Raw genomic sequence first — 27,789 nt, 5'->3', positions numbered from 1 at the left:
ACATAGACAATTGAAACCACACTGTATTCACATGAAACAGTTGATCCCAATTTGTTTAACCGCATTAAAACCCAGTGATCCAATTATGGTATGGCTAACAATACACTACCAATCAATTCTTCTCTCCTGCTCTTCAGATCCGTTTGGATTTTTTTGGCCCTTCACAGTAAAGGCCTACAAAGGCATTCATTCTACCTTTTATGTATTGGCTTAAAATGCTGAGGAATACAAACAAGATCCTACCATCATGCAGTGAAAGACAACTATTAATCAAATAATTAACACTTAAAAATGTAAATTACAAACTGAGGTGATTGCCCTGAAGGAAAGAAACTCAGTTCTATGAATATCTTTAACAAAAGACCTAAATGGTCAGAGCAAGATTACTAAAGGGGAAGAACTGAGCTGAGATCTGAAGGCTAAATAGGATTAACTAGAAAAGTGGGAGGTTGAAAGGATGGGCAGTGAAAAAAAGGTTTCAGATAAAGAAAGAACATGTCCTTAAAAATCCAGTATGGCTGAAACAGAGAATCAGAAGAGTGTGGTAAATCATACCAATTCAAGAATATTGATGTTTATTCAAATAACATAAAGCCAATGAAATGTTTTAAGCAGCGGTGTGATATCAGATTGTCATTTTGAAAATATCATTCTGGCATCAAAGTAGAGACTAGATTGTTGAGCGAAGAAGATCAGAACAGTTATGAACAAAACAAAAAAGGAAAAATTTTATTTTCACATCCCTCATTATTCTAGTTCTTTTGCCAAAAATTTCCAACTAGGATCAGCCTCTTGGTAGAATCCCAATTTTCCAACCTGTTCTCTTCTGGTCTTTGATTCTCTCACTGCTTTGCTATGTGCTTTCTACAATTAACTAATCAGAGCTAGGTGCTTACAGATCCATTAAGTACACCATCTCTCCCAATTCTTGCTGTGAGGCATTATTTTAAGAGACAAAACTTGCTGTATTAAGATAGGTTAGCTAGTGCTAACCCATTAAAAAATAATTTACATTAATTAATTTATATTAATTAAAAAATTAATCCTGAAATCATAGCGAATGTATGCAGCACAAGTTTATTTCTCATTCATATTACATGCCTAACTCAAGTCTATAGAAGACTGCTCTACATGGGCACTTAGGGATTCAGGATATTGAAACTTCACTATATGGAACACATGTGCATGCTGACTGTAGCAGAAGAGACAGCGTGATACATTTTATGCCAGCAATAAATACTCAGGCTCGGAAATAACACACATCATTTCTATTCACAGCCCATTTTCCATTGTCCAGACCAAAACACAGCTCAACCTGAGTGTACAGGGGTTGGAAGGTACAGTCTTCTATGGACTTAGAAGAGGGAAAGAGCTAAATATTGGGAAACATTACCAAAGCCTAATATATGCTAAGAAAATTCTTTTTATTCTCCTCAAAAGAATTCCCTATTTTACGATATTCACCTACAAGAACAAACAACAACAAAAACACTGCGTTTAAGTAGAATTCATTTCAATGAGATACACAGAGAGATTGATAAATACAGACGACAATAAAGAAACATACTGTCTTAACACATTTATGCAGGCTTATCTTGAATAAATGTACCATTTTAGTTAGACTTCTTGAAATATTAAAAACAGGTCACAGGGTCAGTTCTACTTTCAAGCAAGCATGAACCCCATGGATAGAACTGGAGACCAGAAAAGGTACTCTTTTAAATATCACTGTGACAAGTTTTAACAACACTACCTTGACATATGAAGGATCTGCCTGATACTATTGGCAAAGGTAATCAAAATGGAAAAAACATTATGATATCAGTGTAGCAATCCATGTCAAAGTCTTCATTGTCCCTTGTTCTGCTTCTCTCTGCCATGTTAAAGAACCACCACAAAACTTAGGGGCTTCAAACAAGTATATTTTGTTCCCACTCAAAATTGTGTGTGGATCAGGGTCACCTGGGCTGCTCTTATTTGGGTTCTTTTACGTAGTTGCAATCAGGTAACAGTTGACCCGGGAGTCATGTGGAGGCTTGACTGGTCTACACACCGAAGATGTTTCTATACTCACATGTCTGGTACTTCTGCTGGGATGGCTGTACACCCGTGAACTGGTCAAACATATATCATATATATCTTTCCCAGTGACTCCTTCAAATACCTCACTTGAGCAGCCTTACAGAATGGAAGTCTCAAAATTAGCTGGACTTCTAACATGGCAGCTGGTTTCCCCTACAGCAAGCATTCCAAGAAATCAGGGCAGAAGCTGCAGGACTTTTTAAAACCTGGCTTTAAAATATATATGCATCATCAATCTGGTTACAAACAGCCAACCCAGATTCAATGTGTAAAAGACTAGATAAGGGTATAAATACCAGAGGGTATGATTCATTGGGAGAGAGGGATCTTTGGAAACTAGTTACCACATAACTGGTTTAGGAAATAAGAGCTACAGTCAACAATGTCTGATGTGTGACAATTAGAGATGGCTTTCTTGAAAATAAACCAGAAATATGTCCAATAGGGTGAAAATTCAGGTCTTCAAATACCAAAAGATAGCATTAACCAACAGACAACATTATAGAAAACTTATCACACCAGGTACTGGAATGTACAGCCACTTCTAGGCACACAGGATCATCACACAGCAGCAGAGCTTTCGAAAAATAGTAAAAAGCAGCACCTTCAAGCATGAAATAAAATTGTAATAGCATCTTTGAAAAGGAACTAAATCTATTAACAAAACTTCAGAAAAATCATTTTATGAGATGTGGAAATAAGAGCTTTCTTTCTCCCAGGTTTCCTTTATCTATACTCATTTTCTCCTGAAACTCAAATGTAAAATACTGAAAAGTTACTCAGAATGTCTTCCAAAGTGCATCGCAATCATTAATTAGTTATTCCACACAATGTTCCCCAGAGGAAAATAATGATAATTATCCATTATTATGGAAAGCAATAGCCGGCTTCTAAAGACCAACTTGCCCAAAGAATGTGATTTTTCTCCAAAGCTTTCCAGACCACAACTCTTACCATTAAATCATGAGAAATCTGCCATTCCTAGTTAAGCCATCTGTTCACTTGGGGAGATATCTTTTATCTTGTAGACACTAAAATTAATGTGTTAAACTAATCATGTGCTAATATTGTAGTTAGATCTCTGTTTACTCTACTTGGTTCCAAGCCCTAAAAGATACATAAGAAAGCTCCAAAAAGTGAAACAACTTGTTTTACTTGCAGGAAATAATGTCATTATTACTTCCCCCGAAGAAACCATTGTAAATTTAAAATTGTGTCACAGTTTTAGATGCTCTAAGCGTTACATTAAAGACATAAAACACAGCATTTTAATAACATGTTATGGTTAATTAACAAACCCTGACCTAGAACAAAGTCTGTGACAACCCTACCTCTCTGTTTTGCTATATCTGGCCTAAATGCTCTTGTTATTTATTTTCTCCTTTTTTCTTACCTCCAAAGGGAAAAGGGTGATGACAGTCATAGCGGTTAAAAGCATGGATCATTTTATAGATAAAAGAGTGCTTTTCTGAACAAATCTGCATTATTCAAAAAGATAACTGACTCTGCCATGTTAATTGGCTCTAATTTATTCCGTTGAAATTACATCATTTTCTGTGCTAAACTATTCATAATCTAAGCATATCGCACACTGATTTGCTGAGACTCTGAAACTAGTCTATCAGAATTAATTAGCGAATTAAGAGACTTTGCACTAAAAATTTCTCAGCAAAGGAAAACAAAATTGCATCAGCATACTGTGAAAGATATAAAAGAAAAAAAAAAACCAGAATGTAGTAAAGAAAAGTAAAACAAGCTGAACATTTTCTTATTCAGTTGACCACAGGTAGAGTAGATTTAGTTACACAAAAAGCACATTGTTTTGAAGAGGGTCAAGAGCATTAGAAAATTGTTTTCTGTGAATGTGGTCATCTGGTCTCAAAAGCAAAAGGTTTGGCTGAGGAAAGTACAAAGGCAGGTGAACAGGAATAGACATGAATCAAAATGGGCAGCCAGATTTTAAGGAGTTGTTCTTAACCTTGGCTATGCAATGGAATCCTGTGGGAGCTTTAAAAATTACTGATGTCTCAGATATTCTAATCTAATTTATCTGGAGTGTTACCTGAGCATCAGGATTTTTAAAAGCTTCCCAGGTGGTTTCAATGTGCAGCAAAGTTTGAGAACCACTGATTTAAAGGTTAGCCATGGTCAGGTAGGCTATAGCTCAGGACAGGAAGCTGTCACCATAAATAAAGACAAAGGGGAAATAAATACTGATTTTAGTAATGTAGCAGAATTGATGTTCACGGAATCTCCTCCTGGTATAGCACAACTAAAAATGCTAAATGAAATGTTTTAAAACATTTTTCCTAATGCTTGCCCGGTTGACAAAAAATTAAGAGAACTCTCAAGGGCCAGAACAGAAAGAAAACACAAATCCTCAGAAATAAGTAGCGTGGTGGGGCGCCGGGGTGGCTCAGTCGGTTAGGCCTCCGACTTCGGCTCAGGTCATGATCTCGCGGTCCGTGAGTTCGAGCCCCGCATCAGGCTCTGTGCTGACAGCTCAGAGCCTGGAGCCTGTTTCAGATTCTGTGTCTTCCTCTCTCTCTGACCCTCCCCCATTCATGCTGTCTCTCCCTGTCTCAAAAATAAATAAACGTTAAAAAAAATTTAAAAAAAAAAGAAAGAAGTAGCGTGGGAATTGGCAGTTGCTTTGAAAAATATGGCAATTCTTGCTAACCTGGACCCTGAGTTTTTAATCAGCTACATATAAAGAACAGAAGACAAAGCCAAAGGCCCTTTTAGAGTAGAAGGTCAGATTAGAGAAGCTCCCTTAAACCTGATGCTTTCAAAGGATGACATTCTCAGAAGATGGGAGCAGCGGGAAGAGAGAAACCCAAAAACTGTCCCACCAAAAGAATAATACAAATCATTCTTAGCCTTAACTCTGGATTCTTCAGAAAAAATAAAAAAGTCTACCCTGCATAGGAATTCATATTAACTGAGTGGCATAAAAAGTCTTAGGCCAAAAATTAGTTGTAAGGGTCATGAGATGATGGTGACCACATTACCAGGAGCAAACACAATTCCTCTCCTGAAAGAAAACACTTTGATCCAGGGATCAAAAGATATCTACTGATGATATTCTGAGAGAAATGGCCTCGACATACATGAAAAAATAGGCTTCTGTGAGAGAGAATCATAAGGAAAAGAGATAAAGAATCAAACCGAAAACTGTAATTACCAGATATAAAATGGAAAATAAAGCGAATTCCTTAACCTAAATAAAGTACATCTTCCAAACAGAAAACCTCCTGCAAACATCATATACAGTAGCGAAAAAGTTGAATCATTCTTTAAAAGCAGGGGAAATACAAGGATCCCCATTCTCATTAGTTCTATTCAACATTGTACCAGAAGCTGTAGTCAGTGGAATCAAATAAAATAATGAACAATATGAGGAGTGGAAAGAAAAAAAATTGGCATTGTACAAAGACAATAAACCCCCTAAGGAAAAGCATTAGAATTATTAAGAGAGTTTAGCTGGTAAATTGAAATTCTACACATCAACAGTAGTTAGAAAATGGCAATTTTTAGAAACATACTATTTACTGTAGTAACACAAAAGTAAGGTAACTAGGAATAAATCTAAAAACCGATGTGTAAGTCTGAAGAGAATATTATCAACTTTAGTTTAAGATATTAAAGATGACCCAAATAAAAGGAGAGATAAATAGGAATACAATATTCTAATTTTAGTTCTCCCCAATTGGATGTAATACAATTCAGTTAAATTCTAAATGAGGTTTTATAGAACTCAAGTTGATTTTTAAGATTTACATAGAAGACCGGGGTGCCTGGGTGGCTCAGTCGGTTGAGCGTCCGACTTCGGCTCCGGTCACTATCTCGCAGTCCGTGGGTTCGAGCCCCGCGTCGGGCTCTGTGCTGATGGCTCAGAGCCTGGAGCCTGTTTCAGATTCTGTGTCTCCCTCTTCCTCTGACCCTCCCCTGTTCATGCTCTCTCTCTATCTGTCTCAAAAATAAATAAATGTTAAAAAAAAATTAAAAAAAAAAAAGATTTACATAGAAGAGGGATAGCCAAAAAAGGCCAAGACGCATCTAAAGAATCAGGCACAAGTTTTTGTTCTGCCAGATATTAAATCTTATAATAAAGCTATAATAATTAGGACATGGGATGATAGGACAAGAATGAACACGTAAAACAATTAAAAAAATACAGAGCTCAGAAACAGACTCATATGTATACGGAAATTTCATACAACAGAGCAGACATTGGACATCAATGGGAAAAGAAACAAAAAATTTATCTGAGACAATTAGTTATCCATATTGGGGGCTGGCAAAATACAGTCCACAAGCCAAACCCAGTAAGCTTTCTGCTTTTGTAAATAATGTCTCATTAAAACATAGCCATGCCCATTCATTCAAGTTTTGTCCTTGGTTGCTTTTTTTGCTACAGTGGCAGAGCTAAAAATTACAACAGGGACTATATGACCTGAAAAGCCTGAATTTTTACTATTTTGTCCTTTATAGAAGTCTACAGATCCCTGACATTAAAAACATTAGAATGAATTCCTACCTTCTGCCATAATAAAACTCACATCCAGATAAACAAAGAACTTCAACAGGAAAGGCAAAATTTTAAAACTCATAGAAGAAATTATTCAAGAATAATATTTCTATGATTTGGGGATAAGAAAGGATTTGCTTAAAAGATGTAAAAAGCACAATTCATAAAGGAAAAGTTTTTAAGTATCTAATAAAATTAACTTCGGTTCCTCAAAGACACTATCAGGAGAATTTTTAAAATACAACCTACAATCAGATGTAAGATAATCACACTAAGCCACCAAAGGCTTTATGTATACAATATATAATTAAATCCTACAAATCAAGAATATGAGCAACATGAAAAGCAAACAGAAAAAAGAAAACAAAACAGTCATTTTACCATGTAGTAGAAACATAAATGATCAATTAACATAAGAATAAAAAGTTTATCTCATTAGTAGGCAGGGAAATGAAAACTGAAACCACAATGAGATGCCATTTCACATCTTCCATATAAATCAAAATTAAAGAATTAGACCATACCAAAGGCTGTGAATGTGGCAGAGCACTAGAACTCTCATACAACACTGGTGAGAATACAAATTGGTACAGTCACTTCAGGAAACACTTAGGCACCACAGATAAAGTGGAGGCTCCGTCTAGTGTAGGACCCAGCAATTCCATTCCTGAGAAGAATTCTGGCACACATGCACCAGCATATATGTGTAAGAATGCTTTTTGAAGCACTGTTCTGGGTAGACAAAGGAAAAGGGAGAGAGGACTGAAAACAATACAAATGTTCACTGACCGCGAAACTGGTAAATTGTGGTATATTTATACAGTAGAACAGTATTCAACATCAAAACTCAATGAATCAATATATAGCTACACACATCTGTAAGGATAAATATTAAAAAGTTTATATTAAGCAAAATAAGAATAAATTATATTTATATCTCAAGAAACAAAACTAAAAATGTTATCATTTAGAGATATAATGAACTATGAAGAACAGCAAAGACATATTTGAAAGTTTTTTTAAAAACTCTTTCCTAGAAAAGAGTGTTCATTTATTGGTAGATAGTAGCAAGAAGATGCATTTTGGGAGAAACCCACGGGAGGCTTCAAACATTTATTTTAGAAGCTGAATGGTATTTACGTGGATCTTGATATTATTATTACTATTATTATTACTGTTAAAATATATAAATCATTAACATGCAAACTATATTTCATAATAAAAAAGGAAGAAATAGAGGAAGGGTGAGAAGGGAGGGAGAAAGTGAGGAAGTCAGCAGTCTAGCAGCCATGTTTAAAGGCCAAAGGAGGGGCGCCTGCGTGGCTCAGTTGGTTGAGCATCCGACTTCAGCTCAGGTCACAATCTGGCGGGTGGTCCGGTCCGTGAGTTTGAGCCCCACGTCGGGCTCTGGGCTGATGGCTTGGAGCCTGGAGCCTGCTTCGGATTCTGTGTCTCCCTCTCTCTCTGCCCCTCCCCCCATTCATGCTCTGTCTCTCTGTCTCAAAAATAAATAAACGTTAAAAAAAATTAAAAAAAAAAAAGGCTAAAGGAGGCCTCTGGTTCAATAGAAATTTTGTACTGAAGCATTCTCTTTTTTTTTAAGCTAGAAAATTAAGATATAGGAGTTATTTATTTTTATTTTTTTAATGTTTATTTATTTATTTTTAAGAGAGAGAAAGACAGACAGAATCGCAAGCAAGCTCTGTGCTGTCAGCTTAAAGCCTGACATGGCTCGAACTCATGAACCGAGATCATAACCTGAGCCGAAATCAAGAGTTGGACACTCAACCAACTGAGCCATCTGGGCACCCCAAGATATAGGAATTATTACAGCGCTTATAATGTAACTAAGTTTTATATTAGGTATATTTTGAACACAGATATAAATGAATAAATGAGTAAGCAAATGCATGCCTGCATGCTTTATGTAGGGATGATCTAGTACCCTGAAAGAGCAGTTTCTTACACCTAGTTTAAGAATCCACTTGAAGTTGTTTGTCTGAAATGTTTTAGACCTCTCCATTTGGCCCTGGGTACCAAGTGAAATTCTCTGGCAGCTAAAAGGATTTCATGGAATTATCTTGCTAGAGACTAGATTATTTTTATTTCTTAAGCACATAGCCTTGGAATCAACTGGTAAAACCACATTTTAGTCCTATTTTGTAGAAGAAAGTCATTTACATAGTCTTAAATTTTAGGAGGTATATATAAGGAGCAAGGATAAGCAACAGAGGGGAGGATTTTTTTATACTCTTCAGTTTCCCTAATCCTGTTGGACAAAAGACAACGCTTGGTTCAAGGACAAGAAACTTCCAAAACAAGTCTAATTTTAGAAGTAGATATACCTATATGAACATGGACCTATATCACTTGCAAACCGTAGCTAAAAATTAAGGGCCATTCAAAATAAACATTGATACAAATTAATGACATAATATGAATACAAAGTGATTTATATTTAGTAAGCAGAATAGACAAAATGTTAATACATAAATAGGCATCAAAGATGTTTTCAAACCTTGAGAAACTGGTTTGGATAAGTGAGAAAAGGAAAAAAAAAGATAGCAGATGCCGTTTACTTACTGTGTTGATTAAAAGGGCAGAATTATTACCTCCCTTACTCTTACATACCCCATCAGTGTTTTCTGGCAACCATATATTACTATTGGCTCGCATGGAATTCACTGTTAACCAAAATTTCTACATCTTTTTCATATTTAAAACGTTTGCTAAACCATCTACTCACCAACCTCTATCTGAGACAATGTTTCTCATTTAGGAAAAACAGCAATGCTATGCAGAACTTTATATTTATCCTTATCAAACTTTACCGTGTTAACTTTAGCCAATTGTTTTTATTCTGTTAGAATACTTTTTGGATCTCAATTCTGTAACTGTAATACATTTACTAATACTGTTAGCTTTCTTTCACCTGTAGATTTGCTGAGCATATCTACATGTTAAACTAGGACATGGAATAGAACAACCAAGGATGACAACTAAAGCACTCTACATTTAAAGATCGGATTCTCCAGGGACACCTGGGAGGCTCAGTCAGTTAAGCATCCAACTTCGGTTCACGCCATGATCTTATGGTTCGTGAGTTCGAGCCCCACATCAGGCTCTGCACTGACAGTGTGAAGTCTGCTTGGGATTCTCTTTCTCCCTCTCTCTCTCTTTGCCCCTCCCCTCCAGGTACTCTCTTTCTCTCAAAAATAAATAAACATTTAAAAAATAAATAAATAAAGATCAGATTTTCCATATAGAATACATGATAAGGTATGCTACATTCCAACAGATTCTTGGACACTATCTCTACATAAATGCGTATCTTTTTCTAAATATCTTCGTAATATTTTTATGTCACAATAGTAATTAAAGAAGCTATTTAATACTTATTTGGTTGCCAAAAATACATTTTTTAAAAAGCCTACAGTACTCAGTAATTATATAGTAAGGGCTCTGGGGAACAAATGCAGATGGCAGCCACAAGGTTATTGTAGTTATGGACCCACAAGGCCTCTGTCACAGCACTCCCTAATATACCTTTAATTCCACACTCTGATCCTGAAACAATGCTGAAAACAGAAACTCATTGTGAAAAGACGTGGCACAGGTAGTAGGCAGAATACTAAGATGGCCCATAAGATGCCCTCCCCCTTTTATACACATTCTTTTTAGAATCCTCTCCCCCTTGAGTATGGACAGGTCTGTGAATATGGTGGATTTTACTCCCAAGATTAAAATATGTCATATGACACAGATAAAGGAATTTTGCAGATTTAATTCTGAGTGAGTCAAAATGAAGATTATTTTTTAAGTTTATTTATTTATTTTGAGAGGGGTAGGACAGAGAGAGAGAGAAAGGGAGAGAGAATCCCAAGCAGTCTCCACGCTGTCAGTGAAGAGCCCGATGTGGGGCTCAAACTCATGAACCGTGAGATCATGACCTGAGTTAAAATCAAGAGTTGGATACTTAACTGACTGAGCTACCCAGGAGGCCCAAAGGGGAGATTGTTTTGAATGGGTCTGACTTAGTTAGGGAAGAGTTATTCAAAATAGACTGGGATTCAAAGTAAAAGACATTCTCCTGCTGGTTTTGAAAAATTAATCCTTTATGTTCTAAAAGAACTACATGGCTAGAACCTGAGACAGCTCCCCTAAGACCTGAAAGTGACCTCTGGCTGACAGCCAGAAAGAAAACAGGGACCACTGTCCTAAAACCAAAGAAAGTAAATTCTAATGACTTGGATGAGTTAAGAAGAAGACCCCAAGCTCCCGCTAAGACCACAACTTCAGGTGACATGCCTGAGACCTGCAGAGACCCAGGCAAAGGACCCAGTTATGTTCTGCCTAACCTTCTAACCTACAGAAACTGAGATCATGGATTTTTGTTGTTATAAACTGTTAACTTTGTGGTAATTTATTATGCAGCAAAACAAAATTAATACCACATATGAGAAATAAGACAGTCATTTTGGCCCTGCCATCGAACAATATACCTGGTAATTTAATGCTTAAAGCTAAACTGAGATAAATTGATAAGGAAACCTGGGAGAAAAACAAGATTCAGCTATCATTGTTAAAATTATCTACAGGGAGCAGTACTGGGAGCTATTTGCAGAGAGAGAGAGACACAGAGAGAGAGACTGGGGCGGGGCGGGACTAACAGACTCAGCAGGACTATACCTAAGACTTTCTATGTTGGTTTCAAGGACTGAGTATTATAGTAGTTGTGCCTCCAAATTAGCTAACTCTCTCGAAAAAGTGAGTTTAAAATTTATCTAGTAGATATTTTTAAAAGAGGAGAAAATTTGGTAACACCTTTGGAAATAATCAATAATCGAATACACTACACCAATATACTTTCAAAAGCACTTTTAGTCTCCAGACAATCACACACTCAACTGTTTTCTAACAAAAATAGCAAGGTATTCTGAATGTAGACCTTTAACATTTGTTCCCTTTCCCATTGCCCTTCTTGAAATTTCTTGTTTTACTGTATATAATGCAATGATGTCAGTGCAATAACAGTATTAGAAGTAGAATTTGTTTTTTTCAATCCTAAATTATTTGTTATTTTATAATTTACTGAGCTCCTATGAATTTATTCTTATGAGGCTTTCAGAACTTTCTGATTCAGTGACTGTCAAAATACCTAAAAAAAAAAAAAAAAAAAAAAAAACTTTTACCAACTATTTTAAAAAATAAGCAAACCAAAATTCTTCAGGGAACAATACTATTTTAAGCTAATACAGCTATGTTTTTGTCATGTGATAAGAAGCTTTGCTCTTCAGGATCTGCTACATTACACACTATTTTTAAAAACCCACTTTAGAGAGAGCCAAAGCATAAGAGACTCCTAAAAACTGAGAACAAACTGAGGGTTGATGAGGGGTGGGAGGGAGGGGAGGGTGTGTGAAGGATATTGAGGAGGGCACCTGTTGGGATGAGCACTGGGTGTTGTATGGAAACCAATTTGACAATAAATTTCATATATTGAAAAAAATAAAAATAAAAAAAACCACTTTAGAGTCAGTATCAGCTCATACAGTTTTGTAAATCAATTTGTCGTGTTTTACCATAAAGGAAACATTTTTGTCAAGGAATTTTTGTGGATGTTTCAGCAGAATAAAAAAGAAATAAAACAACAAACTTGTATAGGCAAACTTGGTTTTCTTAGTATTTTATAAATACAACAATGAGCCAAAGCCCAAAGTATGGGTGGTGGCATAAATCTTTAAAAAACACCTTGTCCCTTAGTACTTAGCCACAGAAGTTCGCTCTCATAATCTGTAAGTGAACGGCATACAATAGTTAAAGCTCTTGGATTCATACACACATGATCCTCCCATTGGAAAAAGCAAGCTAAATGCTAGACTTGAGACAATCACTTGGAAATATCAAGAATGGAACTTTATGGTTTCTACAGTTTTACCACTCTGATGTATTGGGGGGTTTTGTTGTTGCTGCTGCTGTTGTTGTTGTTGTTGTTGTTGTTGTTGTTGTTGTTGTGAGATCAGGAAATATTTTATTGATCTGATGGAGAGGGGATATTCATCTAGCAGTTTGACTGCTGATACTCCCCCGACCCTCCCATGTCCTTTTCACACAGGTGCGTGAAAGAGACCCTTTTATGGCAAAGAGGTTTTCAGAGTACTTCCAGCAACAGAACCAGGGACATCCCTGGGTGTGGCCTGAGGCCTTCATCTGGGGTGCTGGCTTTCAGTGTTTTTTTGTACTTGCCAGTCATCTCCTTGGGTAACAGGACTTGCCCTTCCACTTCACAGGTGCACTTCTGCAGGCAGTACTTTGGTGGGGGGCAACGTGGGCCAGATGAGAAGGCTGCTTTTTCTCCCACTGCTCTTCCTCAAAGGTTTCCTCGTTCTTCCCCAATTACTTTTATACATAATTATTAAATTGGCAAAAAGCAGTGGGCAATATTCAGTTTGCTTATTTTGTCCCAAGGCAAGTTTTATATATTTTTTAATTAATTTATTTATTTTGAGAGAGAGATTGAGCATGAGCAAGGGAAGGGCAGAGAGAGAGGAAGAGAGAGAGAATCCTAAGCAGGCCCCACACCACCAGCATAGAGCCCGATGTGGGGCTCAAATCCATGAACCGTGAGATCATGATCTGAACTGAAACCAAGAGTTGGTCACTTAACCAACAGAGCCACCCAAGCGACCCCAAGTTTTATAATTTTCCATCAAAAGGAAAATTTTTCTTTCTCAGACAGTTATCCCATCAACAAATCAGAGGCATTTTATATATCATTAATTGCAGCATTGCCCAGAAATTACATATCATGGCTTCATCATGGCTCATATGCTTAGAGAGCATCATCCATTGGAAAAATGTATCACATCTTACCAATATCTTCTCCACAGTAGGCTTATGAAAATTAACACACTTTCTATAATTATATCTGCCTATATCAAAGAAGATTCTGAGTGCATTACTCATAACAATCAACTCCCTCCCAATCTCCTTAAAGTTGAAGGTAGAATCACAGATTTAGAATTCCTCTTATTTAAGCTTTCCATGAATGTGAGGATGATTTTTCATAGCTCTTTTAAGCATGCAAGCAATATCTCTTAATATTATATCCAATAAGTAATCTTCTCAAAGAAGAACCCCCTTTCCCATTATTCTAAGGAAGAAATTAAATTTTAAAGTCATTATAGGTTGTTGCAGAAACTATTTTGTACAAGACTAAGTTTAGGGTTCAAAGGTATTAAGGTAACAGATTGGTAATATAGTTGATGTGACACTTTAAAAATCAATAAATAACAGATTGTCATCTTGATGGAAAGTCTCAGTACAAATGACCTTTCCAAGAGAAAAAGAATGGCTCCAGTTAGTGCTAGAGTGCTGGAAAACCAAATTAGACCTTCTGGCACCATTTTGTTATGCATTCCCCAAAATTTCCAAGTTAGCTAAACCATGTCATTGACCCTCACTGAAGCATCTCAGGCTTCCAAAGGAATGATTTCAGGAAAATCAGTTAATTTGAAGACCACTCTTCAATATCTATTAACAAATATATGAATTTCTTCATTAATTGACCAGAACGCCTATTCTGAACATGTCAGCACAGAATGAAGACACTCTAAAAAATCTCCTATGCTTGCTAAAGCGCCACATCCAAAAGCCCTCATTTATTAAGCAGATGCATAAACAGTAACTATTACATTTATAAAAAGAATTTTATTTTTCTGAAAAAGTCACTAGAAATTAAATGCCACGTCTTCTAGCATTCAAAAATTTCTTTACTGATCATTAATTGCTTATGCATTGTTTGTTCCATTTATGCTATTTCCATGAGCAGTGAAACCTCAAGCTCCTGAAAGACAGATGCCATGTCTTTATCATTCTATTCTATCCCCCATGATTGTACTTCAGAGTCTTTCACTGTTGAATTGATCAGAGGATATTAAAGGTTTAGCATTTATCTTTTTTAGAGGAGGCATTTTTGTTTTTATTATTTTGAGAGAGCATGCACCAGTAGGGAAGGGGCAGAGAGAGAGGGAAAGAGAGAGAATTCCAAGCAGGCTCTGCACTCTCAGTGCAGATATGGCGCTCGAACTCAGGAACCGTGAGATAATGACCTGAGTGAGCCGAAGTCAGATGCTTAACTGACTGAGCCACCCAGGCACCCCTAAAAGCTTAGTGTTTAATTTTTTGATCAGTAGTGCCTCAATCAGAAGTTCTGATTAAAGAATTGAAAAGTCATTTCTGAAATTAAAGCTAAGTCACATTTTTCGAAAAAAAAAACCTTGTAGACACTTTAAAAATCACTATAAATGAGCTTTTCCCAAGGACAGAGCAGGCCAAAGGCTTTACATGAGGTTAAGGAAGCTCATTCACCATCTTTATTAATGAACCGACCCTCAAAAAATATATCACTTGAGAGTAGATTTGTCATCCGTAGAGACATAGCTGTGTACCAAGGACAGCCCTGTCTGCTTTTAATGGGCAAAACTGAAGGGAAAACAAAAATTTCTATTTAAAAAAAAAAGTTCAAATTAACTATGGTGTGTCTTATAATAATAAATAATGAAGAGAGGGCAATCTAATTTGGGACTGATTGAACTATACCTACTCTTTAAAAAGCTCCATGACAGGACTTCAGTAAGCAATTATTTTTTAAGTATAGGGTTTAAAAAAAAAAAAAGAATTCTGCCACAATCTTAGAGATTGTCAATTTTGTCACAAACCAAGGTTGAGAATCACAGTCTAACACCCACCCACCCCCCACACACATTTATACACACAAAGTAACTAGAATTCAATTTCGGTTGAAGAACAGGTCACATTCCAGAAATAGATCAACAGTTTCTAGGTTACTATTTATGGTTTTCTTTTGTTTCCTTTTTTTCATCCTCTCTGCCTCTTAACACTCTACCTTAAATGCTAATAAAAAAAGGAATCACTCAATCCCATGTTATGACTCAGAGGACTCACTGACAGGAGCCGTAACCCGAGCCAGGAACCACCCTTGAAGATCTGACCTAGGATGGGCCTCTTCAGTGTGTCCCAGAGACAGGTTGTTTAACACCTACACCAATTACCCTCTTGGGCTCCTCTTTACTCCCCCTTCAGTTGATTTGGCATTGCCTTTGGATATCTTGATGAACAAACAAGCTTTTAAAGACATTTCCATGTCCTTTCCGAAGAGCAATTGTAGAACTAGTAGTTAGAAGAAAGTCCAGTTTAGAAATAAAAATTCTAAAGCAATGACCAAGATGTCATGCCCTAGGAGCCAGTAAATGCAAAATGTGATTTCAAAATTTGCTGAGAACTATTACATTAATGAATCAAGTGACCACATCAGTCCCAGAATCATTTGTGGTGCTAGAATAAAAATCTACCTCTGGAAAAGTAAACCAAATACTTTCAGATTCCTCTGGATTTCCACATACCTTCCCTGATCTTGTTTGGATATCACCTTCTGTGTTCTCAGATATGAATTATACCTACATAGGTATCATTTAGAGAGTTTGAACTTCTAGCATATATACTGTACTCCTATCTTAAAGCTGGTGGGCAGAAAAAGATCAAAGAAAAATCAGCAGCTCCTGCTCTAGGTTACCTCTGGTTGTACTTGAGAAATGGGGCACAGAGTCCCAAGAAATGACCAAACATAAAGACATACTGTGGCTACCAAATACACAGAAGCAGAAAGAGTGGTAATAGCAGGGTAGAGTAATCCACTGGAGCCTTTTGATTATGAGCTAAGCAAGGGTAGTTATTTATTTGCTTAAACCCAGATAATTAAAAAAAATGAAATGTCTATGAATATTGGATAGAAAGGATAACTACTGTTCTATGTAACTGGGGCAAGGTTAAAACTGTTGAGACTCAGGACAGGAAGATTAGGCCTCCAAATGCCTAGAAACATCGAATACCGATCAGTTCTCTCCCAATGGTAGTTATCATTTCCTGTCTCTTTTCTTCCTATGTGCTAGAGATACATAGAAACAAGGGAATAAATAATTATTTTGTCTTCTATATATAAACATCCATGCTAAACATAAAGGGCCCATAAAGGAAACCCTCAAGTCACTTAATATTACTGGAGATGGAGTATTCATAATATCAAAGATCCGTTAAACAAGCAATTTACTGATTACCCATTTTGTGTCAACCAACACATCCCTGACTGGCACTGGGGACACATTAAAGAACAAGTAACATAACCCAAGTAGAAGAGCATGATCTAAGAGGGATTATGGACACAATTAAATAAAAGTTCATGCACTTTTCATGCAATTAAATAAAAGTTCATGCACTAAATAAAAGTTCATGCACATGAATAAAAGTATTCAATGCTACGAGAACTTATATTAAGGGGATCTCCCTTTGGGATCAAAAGATGTATTCCCACATGTATTTAACCTAGTTTTAAAATATGAGTAGACGTTAGGCAAAGTAGACACAGGATCATATGATCATATGCATTCAATTAAGTTTAATTGATTCTTTTTGCTAAGAACTTCACATGAGGGGTACCCAATTTGGGAGAGGCTTTACAGAAAAGATCCACTTAAGATGAGCTCCGAAACATACATAGTAATTTACAAGCAGAATGCATAATTAAAGACCAAATTGACTGGCATAATAGAGAAAATTCCTTCCATTTTAGAGCAAAATGTAGCTTGCTTCTATTGATGATCAATGAAGTAATAGGGCTTGAATTGGGCTTTAAAGAACTAGTAGATTTAACAAGGGTAAAATAATATCCAACACACAGTAAATACAATAAGTACAGAACTAGAAAAAGGAATTTTTATGACATGTGAAAGACTGTATGACTTGAAAAGTAGTTACTGGGAAAGAGGTTAGTTAGCTAAATTGAATAAAATCAATGCAGATGGCTTTGAGGGCCAAGATGACATGATTCCACTTGATCTAACATCAGTAAGAACACTTTAATCTGTTACTGCCTTCTGTCTTAACTTCAATCTTGTGAATTATACCTAGGACCTTCACATTACAAGGGCTATGAATTCCAGATCTGGTATAGGAATGGATATGGCCAGGAACTGGGCATCTCATGGTGGATCAAGGTAAGTACTGGCTAAATTCTGGGAGTTACAATGAAGGACAATGTACAGACCCACTGAATTTATTTCTATTTGGATGTCTTAAAACTACTCTTATGATGCATAACTTCTGAGATTCCCTCAATATGATACTAAGTCTCTGCTAATTCAGGTTTCACTGATCAAAAAATAGTAAAGAAAGAGAGAGAACATACAAAACTTATTCAGTTGAAATAAATAATTTGTCTTCTGAAAATTGGTATAGTATTAATCTTAATTAAAATAAAATCAATCTATATCTAAAACATTTCGAATCAAATAAAGCATTATCTGAAGTGACAAGTGGATACCTAATCCAAAACTCAACCTCAAAGTTTTATTAACATTTAGTTCCAATGTTATGTTTTTCCCTAGTGATAACTTCCTATATACCTTGTTCATTTATCTGTAGGAAAAGACAAAGAAGATCAAGAATTATATGCAGCAATATTAATCTCAATCCAGTTTTCCCCAAGGAATTCAATCATTCAGAAAATACTGATGTTATGTTTGTATAACTTAATTTATATTTTTTAATTTTTTTTAAGTATATGATTTTAATTCATGGTTTCTTATTGCCATGAAATTAATGGTCACCTTTCTACCGGCCACATTTTGAAATTGTACTTTATTTCAAAATCTGGTGCCTTCCATGAAGCTTCTGAGACTGCTTGCTGAAATAAAACTTCACCAGGTATATTGCCAATATTTGTCTATGTCTGTGGATTAACTACACTTAAGTGTGGCCTAGGTTGCAATATGTTCTCAACAGCTGCTTACTGCCTCCTCTTTTGGGTTTCCCTGCAAATTCCACAAATTCATATGGCAACTACAGGTCCTTTGAATTTGTAATTTTCTTGGGAAATTGTCATGTTTAGTTTATATAAACATTTCACTCATTCAAGACAATCATTTACTCATTCGGCCAATATTTGTTAAATACATACCAGATATTGGCTCTCAACAATTTACTAAAACACTTAAAAAAAATACCTGCACTGAGATGTCTCACCTAATGAGGCTGGGTACAAAAAATGTGTTTGAATTGTCCAACAACTATCCAAGTGACATAAAAATTCAACTGTACCACATTTAAGAATTCATTGAACACTCTAAGTTTATTGACGTGCAGCACATCATATAACAAAATAAGAAAACAGTAGAGTTGTTATTGTATTCTTATGAAAGTGCAAATTTCAGCACTGGATAATAACTGAGTTAAAAGTTACATAGAGAGAACTAACTGAGGGTGGATGAGGGGGTGGGGGAGAGAGGAAAATGGGTGATGGGCACTGAGGAGGGCACTTGGGATGAGCACTGGGTGTTGTATGTAAGCCAATTTGAAAATCAATTATATATTTTTTAAAAAGTTATATAAGGGAAACAAAAACTCCAGAAATTTCCTGAGCACAAAAAGCCATACCCAAATATATTTTCAGAATTCATCATTTTTCCAACCCTCTTATTGAAAACGTGAGGAACTCATTTAAAGGAAAAAGTCTACTTAACTTCTCAACAACCAATGAAAGGTTTAAAAAAAATTGAGAATATTGGTCAAAATCAGTTGGGTACCATTTACTTATTCATCTCTTTTCTGATGAGAACATTTAAGATCTACTGTCAGCAACTTTCAGTATACAATGACTTATTAGCTATAGTCACTCTGCTGTATATTAATTAGAACTTATTCTCCTGATAAATAAAAGTTGGCACCCTTTGACCTACACATTCCCATTTCTTCCTCCCCTCAGATGCTGGCAACCACCATACTATTATCTCTTTCTATGAAACTAGTTTTGTTTTGTTTTTTAGATTCCACATACAAGTGATACCATATGGTATTTGTCTTTGTCTCTCTGGATTATTTCATTTAACATAATGCCATCCAGATTCACCCAAGTTGTCCCAAAATGAGAGGATTTCCTTCTTTATTATGGCTAAATAATGTTCCATTGTACATACCACATTTTCTTTATCCATCCATCCACTGAAGAACATTTAGGTTGTTTCCCTAAATTTGCTACTGTGGATAAAATGTTACAATGAGGATGAGAGATCAGATCACTTCAAGATACTGACTTCATTTCCTATGGCTATTTACCCAGGAGTAAGATTGCTGGATCATACAGTAGTTGTGTTTTTAATTTTTTGAAGAACACTATATTGTTTTCCATAATGGCTGTATCAATTCACATTCCTACCAACAGTGCATAGGAGTTCCCTTGTGATCTCTTCTGTTTTTTTTTTTTTTTTTTGTAATAGCCATGTGTGAGGAGAGATCTCATTGTAGTTTTGATCTGCATTTCCCTGATGATTTGAGATGCTGAGCACTCTTCCATCTATCTATTGGCCATTTGACATCTTCTTTAGAAAAATATCTACTAATATCTTATGCTCATTTTTAAATTGTATTAGTTGGTTTTTGCTATTAAGTTGTAGGAGCTCTTTATATATTTTGGATATTAGCCCCTTATCAGATATAGGATTTGCAAATGTTTTCTTCCATTGTGTAGGTTGCCCTTTAAATTTATTCTCTCCTTTGCTGTGCAGTAAGACATTTCTGCTCTAATCTTTATTATTTTTTTCCTTCTGCCAACTTTAGGTTTAGTTTGTTCTTCTTTAATTTAGTCCCACTTGTTTATTTTAGTTTTTGTTGCCTATACTTTTAGTGTCTTATCCAAGAAATCATTGCCAAGACCAACGTCAAGGAGATTTTTCCCTATGTTTTCTTTTAGGAGTTTTTGGATCTCAGGTCTTATAATTAAGTCTTTAGTATACTTTGAGTTAATTTTTATAAATTGCATTATATAGGAGTCCAGTTCCACTCTTTTGCATTTTGATATCCATGTTTTCCAATATCATTTACTGAAGAAGGTATCTTTCCCCATGTGTGTTCTTGACACTCTTGTCAAAATTAGTTGACCACATATGACTGGTTTTATTTCCGGGCTCTCTATTCTGTTCCATTGGCCTGCACACCTGTTTTTATGCCAGTACCATAATGTTTTGATTTAAAAACTTTGTGATATATTCCGAAACCAGAAGTGTGATGCCTCCAGCTTTGTTTTCTTTCTCAAAATTGCTTTGTCTATTCAGGGTCTTTTGTGGTTCCATACAAATTTTAGTTAGTTTTTTCCATTCCTGTGAAATGTGTCATTGGAATTTTAACAGGGATTGCACTGAATCTGCACATCACTTTGGGTAGGTGGACATTTTCATAATATTACTTCTTCCAAGCCAAAAACAAGTATATTTTTCTAATTATTTGTCTCTCCTTCAATTTCATTCATCATTGTCTTATAGTTTTCAGTATATAGGTCTTTCACCTCTTTGGTTAAGTTTATTCTTAGGCATTTATTGTTTTTGATGCTATAGTTAATGAGTTGCTTTCTTAATTTCTCTCCAGGCAGTTCATTGTTACTGTATGGAAATGCAACTGATTTTTATATATTGATTATGTATCCCGAAATTCTACTGAATTCATCTATTAGTTCTAACAATTTTTTTGATGGAATATTTAGGATTTTCTCTATATGAGATCATATCATCTACAAACACAGACAATTTTACTTCTCCCTTTCCAATTTAGAGGTCTTTATTTTCTTGCCTAATTGCATGGCTAGGACTTCCAATACCATGTTGAACAGAAGTAGCAAAAGTGGGCTACATCCTTATATTGTTCCTGATCTTAAAGAAAATGTTTTTCACTTTCCACCACTGAGTATGATTTTAGTTCTGGGGTTGTCATATATGACCTTTACTATGTTGAAGTACATTCCTCTTATACCTAATTTGTTGAAAGTTTTTTTTTATCATGAAAGAATGTTAAATTTTACAAAATGATTTTTCTGCATCTACTGGGTGATAATATGATTATCCTTCATTCTATTAATGTGGCATATCACATTTATTGATTTTTGTGTGTTGAGTTACCTTGCATCCAAGAGATGAATTCCACTTGATCATGGTGTATGATCCTTGAATTTGGCTGTTATTATGTTGAGGATTTTTACACCTATGTTCATGAGAGATATTAGCCTATCACTTTCTTTTCTTGTTGTGTCCTTGTCTGGCTTCAGTATCAGGGTAAGGCTGGCCTCGTAAAGTAACCTTGGAAATGTTTCTTCCTCTTCAATTTCTTGGAAAAGGTAGAGAAGTATTGGTGTTAATGCTTTCACTGTTTGGTAGAATTCATCTGTGAAGCCATCTGGTCCTGAGGCTTTCTTTGTTGGAAGGTTTTTGATTATCAATTAAATCTCGATACTAATAATCAATGAGTTCAGATTTTCTGTTTCTTTATGGTTCAGTCATGGTAGGTTATACGTTTCTAGGAATTTATCCATTTCCTTTAGGTTGTCCAATCTGTTGGCATATGACTGTTTACAGTGGTCTCTTATAATACTTTGTATTTCTTTTATATCAGTTGTAATATCCCCTCTTTCATTTCTGATTTTATCTATTTGAATCCTGTCTCTTATTTCCTTAGTGAGTCTGGCTAAAGGTTTGTCAATTTCATTTGTCTTTTCAAAGAAACAGTTCCTAGTTTATTGAATTTTTTTTAATTGAAGTATAGTTGATATACAGTATTACATCAGTTTCAGGTATGACTCAACAAGTCTATCATTGATCTTTTCCAGCGTCTTCATTTATTTCTGCTCTAATCTTTATTATTTTCTCTTTCTGCTGACTTTAGGTTTAGTTTGTTCTTTCTTTTATACCTCCTTGAGGTATAAAATTAGGTTGTTTATTTAAAGAGAACTTTCTTTTTTCTTTTTTTTTAATTTTTTTTAACATTTATTTATTTTTGAGACAGAGAGAGAGAGAGCATGAACAGGAGAGGGTCAGAGAAAGAGGGGGACACAGAATCCAAAACAGGCTCCAGGCTCTGAGCTGTCAGCACAGAGCCCGAGGCGGGGCTCGAATCCACGGACCATGAGATCATGACCTGGGCCAAAGTCGGATGTTCAACCGACTGAGCCACCCAGGCGCCCCTTAGAACTTTCTTTTTTCTTAATGAAGATGTTTATCACTATAAACTTTCCTTTTAAAACTGCTTTTGTTGCAACCCCTAAGTTTTGGTATGTTGTATTTCCATTTTCATTTATCTTAAGATACTTTTGACTTTCCTTTTGATTTCCTTTGATTTCTTCTTTGACCTGTTGTTCAGAAATATGTCATTTAATTTCCACATATTGGTAAATTTTCCAGCTTTCCTTTTGTCAGAAAAGATACTTGACATGATTTTGATCTTAAATTTGTTTTGTGACCTAATATATTATCTGTCCTGCAGAATGTTCCATGTGTGCTTGAGAAGAATGTATGTTTTTCTGATGTAGGATGAAACATTCTGTAATGTCTGCTAGGTCCATTTGGTCTAAGGTATAATCCAAATCCAGTGTTTCCTTATTGATTTTCTGTCTGGAATATCTATCCATTGTTTAAAGTGGTATATTGAAGTTCCCCACTATTATTGCAAAGCTGTCTATTTTTGCCTTCAGATCTCTTAATAATTGTTTAATATATTTAAGCATCCAAAATTGGGTGTGTATATATTTACAGGGTTCATCTCTTGATTAATTGACTCCTTTATTATTATATTCTTTGTCTCTTGTTACAGCTTTTGAGTAAAGGCTATTTTACCTGATTTAAGTATAGCTACCCCTGCATTTTTAGTTTCCATTGCAAGGAGTATCTTTCTCCATCTCTTCACTTTCAGCCTGTAAGTATCATTAAAGCTTAAATAAGTCTCTTCTAGGCAGCATATAGTTGTTGTTTTTTTTTTCTTTCAATCCACTCAGCAACTCTATGTCTTCTAATTGGAGAATTTAAAGCATTTATATTAAGAGTAATTCATGATAGATAAGGACTTACAATCACCATTCTGTTAATTACTTTCTGATTGTTTTGTAGTTCCTTTTTTCCTCTCTCACTGACTTTCTTATGAATTGATTTTTGTAGTAATATGCTCTTATTCTTTATTTTTTACCATTTGTGTGTCTATTTATAGGCTTTTGCTTTGTGATTTGAGGCTTTCATAATATATCTTATAGTTAAAACAGTATATTTGAAGCTTATAATAACTTAATTTCAATTACATAAAAGAAGTTCTAAACCTTTACTTGCCCCCTTCACATTTTATATTGTTGATGTCCCAACTGACATCTCTTTACATTGTGTACCAGTTAATAAAATATTGTAGCACTAATCATTTTTAACACTTTTGTCTTTTAACCTGTATGCAAGAATTCAATGTGATTTATACACCACCACTGCAACATTAGAGTACTTTGAATTTGACTGTATATTTACCTTTACCATTGAATTTTCTTCTTTCATATGTTTTCATGTTACCAATCATGTCCTTTCATCTGAAATCTTGAAAAATTTCCTTTACCATCTCTTGCAAGGCAGGTTTAGTGGTAACGAAGTTTTTCTGGGAAAGTCTATGTCTCTCTTTCATTTCAAAGGACAACTTTGTTGGTGAACTATTCTTGGTTGGCAGCTTTTCCTTTGACCATTTTGAATAGATCATCCCACTCTCTCCTGGTCCACAAGGGTTCTGCTGAGAAATCTGCAGATACCCTTATTGGGATTCCCTTGTATGTGCCAAACGACTCTTCTCTTGCTGCCTTAAAGTTTCTGTCTTTGATTTTTGACAGTTTGATTATAATGAGTCTCACTGAAGGAGCACTTGGGTGGATCAATCAGTTAAGCATCTGACTTCGGCTCAGGTCATGATCTTGTAGTTCATGAGTTTGAGATCCACGTCAGGCTCTGTGCTGACAGCTCAGAGCCTGGAGCCTGCTTCGGATTCTGTGGTTCCCTCTCTCTCGCCCCTCCCCCACTCACAATCTGTCTCTCTTTCTCTCAAAAATAAACAAACATGAAAAAAAATTGTAAACAATAATAATGTGTCTCAATGAAGATCCCTTTGGATTGAATTTGTTTGGAGATCTTTGAGCTTCGTGTCCTTGGATAGCCATATCTTTCCCCAGATTTGGGCCATTTTGGGTTATTATTTAAGTTTTTTGTCCTTTTTTCTCCCTCTTCTCTTTCTGGGACTATCATAATGTGAATGTTGTTCTACTTGATGGTATCCTATACCTCATATAGCCTTTTTTAACTCTTTTTTATTCTTGTTTCTTATTCTCCGGTAACTGAATAATGCCAAAAGATCCGTCTTCAACCCAACAGATTGGACCTAATCTTGAAGGTCTCTATTGCATTTTTTATTTTGTTTATTGTATTTTTCAGCTCTAGAATTTCTATTTGGTTCTTTTCTTATTTCTGTCTTTTTGTTGAACTTTTCATTTTGTTCATGCATTGTTTTCTTGAGTTCATCGAACTGTCTGTGTTCTCTTGAATATCACTGAGTTTCTTTAAAATAATTAATTTGTATTCTTTTTCAAGTAACCTGCAGATTTCCATTTCTTTGGGATCACTTACTGGAAAATGATTGTGTCTTGTTTCCTTGTTTCTTGTTTCTGACAGCTTTGTGCTGATATCTACTCATTTGAGAGAGCAGTCACCTCTGCACTAAAGGAAATGTTCATTTCTGCACTATAAAATACGGTAGTCACAAGCCACATATGGTCATAAAGCATGTGAAATGGGCTAGTGTTACTAAGGAACTGAATTTTAATTTTATTTAATAAGACTTAGTTTAATTTTAAACTTAAATAGCTACATGTAGTTGGTGGTAAAGAAACAGACATCAGTCAATGAGTAAAAGAATAAAGTATCTTATTAATAACTATACAAAGGAGGTATTGTTATCTTTCTTCACATATAAGAAAAGAAAGAAGAATAGAGATCAAATAACTTGCCTAAAGTTTCACAGCTAATAAATGGTGAAATCAGGATTTGAACCCAGATACCTACCCGCAGACTTTACGCTCATAATTATTACATGGAAATCTATTTTCTCAGATGATTTCAGCTAAGTAACCTGGTTTTCAGGTTTTTGGTAAATTTATGTAATGTTATAATATATGATACTACAATAGATTATATGCTCAGTACCAATAACTAGTGCCTGAAAAGAGTTACTTCAGTGCTGTGAATTATATCTTAAGTATTTATGAAGTTATATAAAAAAATATTTCTTATATAGGAACAATGAGCAATCTTTTATGCTTCCAAGTAGTCACCTCCTGAAAGTTAATAATAATCTATGCTACTTATTGACTTAACAGTATAAATCTAATGCAGCAAGTAATAAGAAGAGCTTAAAGGTTACTCCTGCTTCACAACAACTAAACATTAGAAAGTACATGTTTGAGACATAATGGTCTACAAAACATTCCAAAGATCCACTAAAAAAGGAAATAAAAGGCCAGAAAAACTGTATCTATGGAATCAAGCCCGAGCCAAGGAATGGACAGCCAAAAGGGGCAAAGTTCCCCAGGGGCAAATATTTTAGCAATGAAATTAAGACTTTGACCAGCCACAAGTAAAGAAGAAAAATCCTAACTGTTTTGCTGATCAGACACACTCAGAAGTGGCTTCCCATGTCCCAGATCAATAGTACCCCTTACATACAGAAAGAAGCAGAAACAAAATCTAAATTTTCCTCATTGAAAATAAGATTAAGCACTGAATAAGATTAAGCAATGAGCTCACAAACAAAAATACCAACTCAAAAAGAAAAAAACAAAACAAAACAGTTTTTATGAATGAGAACCAGAAGAAACACCTGACAATATTTCTACTCTCAAGAATTGTTTCTATAGAAACTATAGGGAAAAACTATAGACGGCTATGCACACACTGTTTTAATAAATGAAGGGCATAATTACAAAGTCAGGCAACCAATACAATACTGTTAGACATAAACAGATTTGGAGGAGAAAAACATAACACTTACTTATGAAATTGTTAAAAAGTTACCCAAACAAGTGAAGAAAATAATCAACTAATTAAAAAGTGGAGACAATTAGCTGTACTGGAAAATATGTCCAAAAATTACCTACCCTCAATATAGCACAGAAAAACAAGAAATTGATATGTGAGAGGAATGTTAAAAGATACAGAGAACAGAAGGAAAAGATCTAACATACACGTCTCATTGGAATGTCAAAAAGGGAAAGTGAATGGAGAAAAAGTAATATCCAAAGAGATAATGGATGCAAAATTTCCAGAATTGATACAAAAGGTGAACCCATCAATCCAGGAAGCATATATCTCAGGTGGAATAAATTAAACAAAACAAAAAAATCTATGCTTTAAAATATTATTTTCAAAAATCCTGAGAATGTAAAAGACAAAATTAAAGGTACCTAAGGAGACAAGGTAGAGTACTCACAAAGTCATGGCAATTAGAAAAAACAGCAGACTTCTCAACAACAGTAGAAGTCAGAAGGCAGCAGAACAGTATCTTTAAAATGTCGAGGAAAAATAACAAAACTGTCTAGCAAAAATATCTTTGCTAGATGATGATATGATGATGATGATAAAAGAATGATGATAAAATAAAAATATTTAAATATAAGAACAGAGTTCACTACCAAGAGACCTCAGTAATTGAACCTCAAAAGTATGGACTTCGGGAAGAATAAAGAGGATCCTGGAAGGATAACCTAAAGCGCAGGAAAGGCAATGATAAACCTGCATTTTAAGGCAAGCAAACACTTCTTAAAATATTAATTTTCATAATACTTTCTAATTTTTACATTTTAAAACAACAGAAGTGGGCTTCTGAGGTAACTAGGACCAGATTTACCTTGCTGCCTTAGCCAAATACAAAAACTGGAAAATAATAAATAAACCATCATTTCACAACAGGCAAAGCCAAATACTCCCTAGGAGGAGGAGAAAAATGAGGTAATCCCTATGACTGCCCTAGTTTCCTGCCTGCAGAGTCTTTTAGGCTGCAGCACAGAAAAAGGTAAACTAAGTAGTCTCCCTGAATGGAAAAGACAAAGTTGTTAGTAAGGCCAAACTGGCTAGAATTCCAAGGAATTGTACAGTTGGTAGAATTTGTAGAAAATGTTATTAAAAAGCTATCACAAATAAAACTTTATATGTTCAGAAAACAGAAGATGGTGCACAAAGTACAAGAATGTCTCCTGAGAGGGGCATGTGGGCAGG

At 35.3% G+C, this 27,789-nt stretch overlaps 1 protein-coding gene across 1 annotated transcript in view; it reads right to left on the bottom strand.

The window, feature by feature from the left end:
* Nucleotides 1-27,789, bottom strand: part of GPR158 (G protein-coupled receptor 158) — a 421,143-nt gene that overhangs the window by 339,186 nt on the left and 54,168 nt on the right. The window lies entirely within an intron of this gene.

The sequence above is a fragment of the Prionailurus bengalensis genome, chromosome B4 (assembly GCF_016509475.1).
Source record: "Prionailurus bengalensis isolate Pbe53 chromosome B4, Fcat_Pben_1.1_paternal_pri, whole genome shotgun sequence".
NCBI classification, from domain to species: Eukaryota; Metazoa; Chordata; class Mammalia; order Carnivora; family Felidae; genus Prionailurus; species Prionailurus bengalensis.
The sequence above is the reverse complement of the archived record's forward strand: the minus strand, read 5'-3'. Positions and strand labels throughout refer to the sequence as shown.